Source organism: Vigna unguiculata, chromosome 6, assembly GCF_004118075.2.
Source record: "Vigna unguiculata cultivar IT97K-499-35 chromosome 6, ASM411807v1, whole genome shotgun sequence".
Classification (NCBI taxonomy): domain Eukaryota; kingdom Viridiplantae; phylum Streptophyta; class Magnoliopsida; order Fabales; family Fabaceae; genus Vigna; species Vigna unguiculata.
The window spans coordinates 22,220,760-22,229,793 of record NC_040284.1 but is presented as its reverse complement, the minus strand read 5'-3'; the positions used below and the strand labels follow the sequence as shown (position 1 = coordinate 22,229,793).

The window sequence follows — 9,034 nt, the reverse complement described above, 5'->3', positions numbered from 1 at the left end:
TATCATTTTTTTAGTAATTACGTCTCTCAAATTTTGATAAATTATTTTTTAAATAGTCTTAATTTTTTAAAATAAGTATATTAATGAAAAATAAAATAATAGATTCATTTGTTTTAAATTGATAGAATGGAAGATACCTTGAAGATGAAAACAATACAAATTTACTTCTTCACCTTTTTCAAACATGACACTAAGAATTCAATTGTTAAATTAGATAATCAATTTTTAAGATTCAAATAATTATAACGGAGAAGTTTTATACTAATTCTTTTGAATTATAGACATAATATTTCATATTAATTATTAAAAACTTATTATAAAAAAGCATTCTAAAATATGAGAATATACAGAAAAGAAATGAAATTAGAAAAAATTATTTAAAATGAATTTCATATCAAATATAATTTCAAAACTATACATTTAAAAAATATATATATATATATATATATATATATATATTTTATTATATTAATAATAATAATTAAATATATAAAATTTGAATATATTACTTTCATTTTTCCAAATTAAATTTTATATATATATATATATATTAGTAATAATAATTAAATATAAAATTTGAATATATTATTTTGATTTCTTCAAATTTTTATGAAAATTTGTGACTTATTCTAACATAAAACTCATAATACTATATATATATATATATATATATATATATATATATATATTTATTTATTTATAATATTTCATGAACAATTATATATTATTTATTTAATAATCCGATGTTATTGTATATGACGTGCTGATACATTGACACATCAATTTATTAAGCTGTAACAAGTATGAGTAATGTTTTCATTAACAATATTATTGTAATGATTAACACAGATTAGACTAATTATTTTAGACAGTTATTTTCAAGTCAATTCCCGCTAATAATATTTTAACACACATTCTCAACCGAACAATATAAGATAAGAATAAAATAGTCATAAAAATAAATAAATATATATATATATATATATATAAAAGTAAAAATAGTTAAAAATAAAATTAAATGCGTCCAAAAAAGTTTTGTAAAATTTTGTATGTGAAGTATCATTACTCATTATTTTATTACTATCCGATTAATAAGGCTTCTCTTTGAAACATCAATTATTTCCACACTTATGAGGACTTTATATCTTTTTCGGATTAATATCCAATAAAATTTTACATCTACTTTATATTTATTGTTTTATTTTTTATTTTTTATAAATACAAAATTATATTTTTTTAATACTATATTATTCATGAAATAGGATTGTCAAGTGTAAAAAAAAAAATCAATTTCCTTTTTTTCCGCTATTTGTAACAAATGAAGTATTAAAGCGGGTATACATGTTTTATTTTTATAACTCAAAAATTATTATTTTTTGAAAGGAATACAAACATCGTTCTAGTTATGTTGGATGGTGTTTGAGTGTTGCTTGTGAGGATGACTAATGAACTTGTTAGCATGAATATTATTTGAATCTATTTTATTAATATCTGAAAAAGTAAAGGGAAGAGTAAAGTCACCATTATATATATACTCATGTTTTATGGAACGATGACGAAATTTGTATATCTATTAAATATGAAATAAAGAGATGAAAGTAAATTTTTACTTTAAAAATATGAACATACATCGAGTGATCGAAGACTCGAATAAATCAATTTTAAAAGAATTAATGATAGGGTAATCTGTAAAATAAAAAAGAGAGTTGAGTTATTTTTTACGTTTCCGGGGCATTTTCAAGAATAAAAATATACCATTAACTATTTTTAAAATGGTTTTTTATATTAGTCATTCAAACTCCACTGAATTCACTAAATTCTTTTAATTATTGTTATTGAGAGCACTCACTAGTAAGTGTCTTGCGGTTACAATAAAATGGCAATAATTAAAAAAAAAAAAGTATACAATATTTACGGTCGGTTTAAACTTTACCTATATTATACTTTATAACATTCATTTTATAGGGCTTTTGAATTTCAGGTTTCTTGCACTCACCCTTCTTTCTCTCCCTTTCCTTTTTCTCCATCTCTTCATCAATCTTCATTCGCTCCTCAAAACAGGAACACTGAATCGTGATTCCCGATATAGGTTCGACACAAAACTCCAATCCACCGATTCTTTCCGCCGTCGCCACCACGTGCGTCACCTCCGTCACCACCTGGTATATTCGTTTTCTTTTTGTTTTCTCCATATTCCACATATCCGTTACCGTAATCTTTCGCAAATGAGAGTGTTATTTCTGAAAGAAAATGCAAGAGGCAGTCTTGGAGGGAGTACCTACGGGTGAGTGTTGTTCTTGCTGTTCTTGCTTTAAAAGAAACCTCATTGGTGTGCTTTTACCTCTGTGTATGTTAATGTATTATCTACATTATGTTATTATATTAATTGATTGGTTGGGAAAATTTTCATTGATTTTCTTTTTCTTTATTTGGAAGTTTATAAAATGGGACATTATTATGTAACCTTTCTTTGTTGAGATGCTTATTTCTTTATCAAACATTGTCTGATTATTTATGATAAGTGTTGCTATGGTGTTAATGTGACAATGTTCAGTTAACAACCTCTTGGACATACATTAACTTATTTCCTTTGATGAAAAACGAATCCTTTGGCTGTTGAAATAACCAGGACCAAGGGTGACACTCTTCTCCAAATGAAATTTGCTTACAACCATTTGGCTCCCCTCTTTCTGATGTTGCTACAGTGGATGGATTTTTCTTGTACATGCTTATTACTCAGATATCTTGACATCTTTCACATAGACATAGTTGTATACAAGGTAAACACCTATTCTTGAAGGTTAAACTATATATTTGTTTGGTTGCTATAGTTGTCTCTATTTAAAGTTTTAGTTCTCTTCCGAAAAAATTGTCAATTTAGTTCATAAACATACAATGAAGTTAAATTTTGGTCTCTGGTGCTAATACCACATAGAAGAGTTTCTAGTAGTGTAAACTGTAAAACCGCTATAAAACTTTCTGATGGTGGTAAAGCGCAACTAAAATTTACTAATAATTTGGACAGACACTGAAGCTGCTTTCGATTCCACAAATTTTGTTTTGTTTTGGTACAACATTCTATTATTCTATCATTTCTTTACAAATGACCCATGTTTTTCATTTGTTATTGTTGTTTCTCTTCTGTTTTTTTTTTTACCAAAGGTACACATATGGTAGATCAAATATGACTTCTCATAGAAGGAAGGCAACCATCAGGAAGTTCTAAGGTGCGTGAATCTTAGAAAGCAACTTTTAGTTCTTTCGGTCTGAAAAAAAAAATGCTTACTTTTGCTTTTACTAAAAATTTCTCACTGTTTTCTGGTCAATAAATGAATTGTAGCTGTTATTCTTTTTATAGTGTTTTTTTTTAATTCTTTTCATAAAATAGTAGTACCAAACCAAACTAGTGTATAACAAATAATTTCCCTACGTCATTCTACAAAAACTTGTCCAATGGTTCAGAAATCACTATATATGACACACTATTCTGTCTATATGGGAAATAATTATTAGGAAGAGGATCAACCTCCAGCAGCTGTAGCTTGATTATGTTCATTAATAATTATGGTCATTATGCTCACACATTCATACTCTTTTGTTTGCCTTCCATTATTTTGTTTCACAAGTGAACGGTTTTTTGGGCCAAAGTAGAAAATTTTCGGATTATAATTTAACTTCATATTTATTTATTTTGCGAATATGGGCAAGGTGCTCATTTTAAGTGTAATTGGTAGAATACAATTAGAGTTTTTGCTTATGTTTAAAATTTTTGTATGAGTATATCAAAGTTGCCCCTCATAATATATGCTGAATTTTTAGTGTAAGATTTTTGATAAATTAGTTATGAATTTTTGAACTTAGGATTGTGTTATTGAGAATAATCATTGTGGTGAGAGGAATAAAAAAAAAGGGAAACAAATAATTGTATTCTTCAGGTACGTTAATTTTTAAAACATGTTTATGTTTCTATATAATTGTTTGATGTTAATATTATGTTGCTTCCATCAATTTAACGAGATGATAAATATTTATTACATTGTTAGAAATTTTTTGAATTATTCATTCTAATTTATTGACTTTCTAACTCTTTATTTGGGTTTATTAATATAGCATTTCCAATAACTTGAGATGGTATAGTGCCTCCAATTTTTAAAGTTCTTTAACTTTGTTTGATATTGTGTCTCCAATATTTGAAAACCCTATAAAATTGCATTTATTCCCAATGCATATTTTAAATGTTTATATTTGATTTTGTTTCTCATAATTTCTATTTAAAAATTAATTATATATTTATTATTGATCTTAACTTAAATTTTTGAAAAATTAAAATATCAAAACAAACATTATCGTGCATATGTGTTCGTTAGTATATATATATATATATATATATATATATTTATTTATTTATTTATTATGCACACACATTATAAATAGTTTTGATGATTAAATTTTAATTTTGGTCTCTCTTTTATTTTTTAGTCTTTATTTTTTAAAATTTACAATTTTGATTCATTCTTCAATTTTAAGAAAATTACATTTTAATTTAATTAAATGTTATACCTGACTAATATATTTAAAATACCATTGAGAAATAATATAATTAATTAAAATATAAAAAATAATTAAATTATTTAATGTGATTATTAAATATATAATTAAAGCATCTAATTACAATTATTATTTATAATATATATTGTATTTTTAATTAAATATAATTACTAAATTATTGAATAATATACATTTGAGAAAACAGATTATTAATGATCTACGACTTCTTTTTAAAAGTCAATATTATATAAAGGTGCATCCACATTTATAGTAAAATTTACATAATTCTTTTATATAAATGAAGAAACTCAAATCACAGAGGGAAGGAAAGACTTTAATTGATTGGATTTAGAGGAAGCCTTGTCCCTAAAGTAGTGAAACTAGGCTAATTTGGTCACCACAAGTTCCGTTTTTTTTATCCTTGAATTCATCAAATACTATGTATTATATATGATTTACAATTCTTAATCATGTAGTTTTTATTTTTATATACCATGTTTTGTTAAATATATAAATAAATTATAAAATTGATTTTTTATTGTAAATTTTGAGAAAATTTTGATGCCGTGTTATTCATGTAGTGTTATTGCTTTTGAGTTACCTCTTATTATTCAAACTGTTGATGAACTCTTTAGCTATCTTTTGATGCGTTGTTGGCCCAAAGTGGAATGATTCTAGATTATAATCTTACTTCATATTTATTCATTTTGTAAGTATGAGTTACAAGTGCATTCTAAATGTAATTGACAGTTTTTTATTGTTTTTGAAAATTTAGGATAACTATATCTAAGGTATCTCTGTAATCTGGTAATATGATATTTTTGTCCAATGAGGGATAAAACGTTGGTTTTGACCTCTTTACTGAATTTACTGAATTCAATTTATTTTTTCTATCTAGTTTAATTGAGTTGAGATTGTACTTCAACTTTTGATATTTGGTATTGGTTAGAAAGTCAAATGAAATTCGGTTAGGTGGGTATCTAAGTTTTCCCTTTGAAATGTTTCATCAAACTTTTGGTATTGATCACGGGTAACTGTTGTTCCTTTAATTTTGAAAGTCCAATAATTTGAGATGGTATAGTGTCTCTAATTTTTAAAGTCTTTTAACTTTGTTTGATATTGTGCCTCCAATATTTGAAAACCTTATAAAATTGCTTTTATTCCCAATGCATATTTCAGATGTTTATCTCGGCCCAACCGTGGAGGATAGATGGTTGGGATCATCTCGGCCCAAGCAGGGTCCGGTTTCGCCTTGGCTCAGTTGCTGGGGTGCCCCATTTTTCAGGTACAACAAAACATAGAGCGCAAAAGGGACATGGGAAGGCAAAGAAGGCTGGATATATCTCAGCCCTTTTGGTCATGTATATCCCGGCCTAATAGTGTGATGGATGGAAAATGGGACCATTTTGCAGAGGTACAGAGGAGCAGCGCGCAAACTCATTAAGTAAAGAAAGAACTAATCCTTGACAGGGTACAAACGAACAAATCTCAGCAAAAAAGGAAAGAGTTGATGTTTGTCGACGTACATTCAAACAAATCTCAGCCAAAAAGGAAAGAGTTGATGTTGGGCGAAGTATAGACGAACAAATCTTAGCCAAAAAGGAAAGAGTTGATCTTTGACAAAATGCAGGCCAGGCACATAATCTCAGTCAATAAGAAAAGAATCGACGCGTACAACCTTAGTCAGAAAGGTAAGAGTTGATCCTCGAATACAAACGGCCCGCAAATAATAATAACAGGTTCATCAAGAGATTATTATAAATTATGGTTTAGTGAACACGTAAAGGTATGTTTTCTCACTTAACTACATACACCTCATATCAAATCACTATTTGACTTGAGTGTCAAAGTGACTACAGGTAACCCCACCCTTAGAGTTCATACAGCAAGCAGATCTAAGAGAAGTCCAGAGAGGAATAGAAGGAGCTTTGACACAGAGAGGGTTCTTAAAATCGTCTAGTTTCGTACTAAAATAGTACCAATCATATACAATAAAAATAATAATAACAATAATAACAATAATAATATTAATAATATTATTATAATAATAATATTATTATTAATAATAATAACAATAATAATAATATTAATATTAATAATATTAATATTAATATTAATATTAATATTAATAATAATAGTGATAATAATAGCATAATAATAACAATAGTAAGAATAATTAGAGCTGTCAAAACGGATAACCTGACCCAACTCGGCTCGGTCCACGACGTGTTGGCCATATAGTGGGTCAACCCAACCTGGCTCACTTATTAACGAGGCAACAAAATTAGAACCCGACTCAACCCACCACGGGTTGGCTCACTGACTCACTTATTTAAAAAAAAAAGCACAATTTTTTTCTTCAATCTCAAGAAAACTAAATTATAATTTCGATTAAAATCTAAATAAATTTCAATACAATCCAAATAAAATCCCAAATTATGTTAAACTTCAAATACAAACCAAAATCACAAAAATATAAATTACTATCTAACATCAAATCATACTTGTCACTTATCAAACTATAGTATTAGAATCTTGAATGAATAAAATATAAAGTAAAAGTAAAGAAAAAAGATGAAAGATAGAAATTACAACCATGAAAATGATGAACAATCAAATAATGTGAAATTTGAAAAAAGCAGATTCAAGGTGATAACCACAAACAAAAAGATACAATGATAAATTAAAAAGAATAACATTTAAGTTTAAGTTTTATTTTTTTAATATTATATTATATTATGCATATATAATATATTTAATGTATACGTATATAATATATATAATATATACATATAATATATATAATATATACATATAATATATATATATATATAATATATACATATATAATATATACATATATAATATATATACATATATATATATATATATATATATATATTAATTTAATATTTAAAATTTATTGGCGGGTTTGTGAGCCATTCCGGCTCATCACGGCTTCAACCCGAATGAGTCGGGTTCTTAGTGGGTTGGGTTCATTTTTAACTTGTACTGAAATTTATAATTTATTTTTCTATCCAACCCGACCTGAACCTGTGATGAGTCGAGTTAGCTCGCGGGTTATAATTCATTTTGATGACTCTAAAAATAATAATAGTAATAATGATAATAGTATAATAATAGTGATAACAATAGTGATAGTAATAATAATAACCGTAATAGTAATAACAATAGTAATAGTAATAATAATAACCATAATAGTAATAACAATAGTAATAGTAATAGTAATAGTGATAATAATAATAATATAATAATAAAATAATAATAATAATGGTGATAATAATAATAATAATAATAATAATAATAATAATAGTGACAGTGATAGTAGTGATAGTAGTAATAATAATGATAATTCTATAGTAATAGTGATAATAATAATAATATATGTTTATAATTATTTATTGTTACATTTATAATTATATATGTTTTTTTTTTAATTTTATCCTCTTATTACTACTTTTAAAATTTAAATAATTTATAAATATTTAAAAAATGCAAATAACATATGTATTTAAGTTAGTAATAATAATTATAATAATTGTAATAATAATAAATAATAATTATAGTAGTAATAATCATAATAATAATAATAATAATAATAATTGTAATAATATATATAATAATCTGAATGACAATTTAGGAAGGTAGTATAACATTTTAAATGTAATTAGAAAGATATATTAGAAGTAGCAAATGACATAGGAAATAATTAGTTAAAATTAGTTTTAAAATAAGTTTATATTGAATCACTTCTTTATAGTGTTAATAACATATTATTAAAATAATATTAGATAATAAATAAATTTATCTATGATAATATTTTTAAAATGTTACGATATTACTGAAAATAGTATTTATATTAACACTTTTAAAAAAATATAACTATAATATAGATACAGTAACATTTTTAATAAATATAACTACAAAAATGTTACTACAAATAATAAATCCTCTAATAACAAAACTTATATCAAAAATTGATTTAAAATTGAAATAATACAAAGGGTGAAATTCTTTTACAAATTTTAATACGGGTTAATTTTTTACCTGACTCATCTAGAATTCAACTCATATGGGTTGAATCCGTGGTGAACTAGGTTGGCTCATCGATCCGCAGATAAAAAGGTCACATAAGTATTTTTTATTAAGTAGAGTTTTACATTTGGGTTATGTTAGTTTTTTTTTTTTTAACTAACACAAATAATTTGTATTTTTTTTTATTTTGGTTTGTATTTGGATTGTATTAAAGTTTATTTAGATTTTAATTAGAATTATAATTTAGTTTTGAGAAAACAAAATAAAAAAATTATATTTTATTTAATTAAGTGAACCCATGAACTAACCCTTTTAACCTACCAATACGTGGTGGACTGGACCAGATTCAAATTTTTTTCTCGCTAAAAAGAGAATCGAATTAAATTAACTCATTAAATCATCAACCTGTAATAAATCGGAGCTTGATCGG

At 25.1% G+C, this 9,034-nt stretch overlaps 1 long non-coding RNA gene across 1 annotated transcript; it reads left to right on the top strand.

Annotated features, from left to right (window-relative positions):
• The first annotated feature begins 1,984 nt into the window (after positions 1 to 1,984).
• On the top strand, positions 1,985 to 6,485 carry LOC114189233. Its single transcript, XR_003605582.1, has 4 exons — positions 1,985 to 2,284; positions 2,630 to 2,780; positions 3,163 to 3,227; positions 5,728 to 6,485. It is a non-coding gene; the product is annotated as an uncharacterized LOC114189233 (long non-coding RNA).
• Positions 6,486 to 9,034: the final 2,549 nt, after the last annotated feature.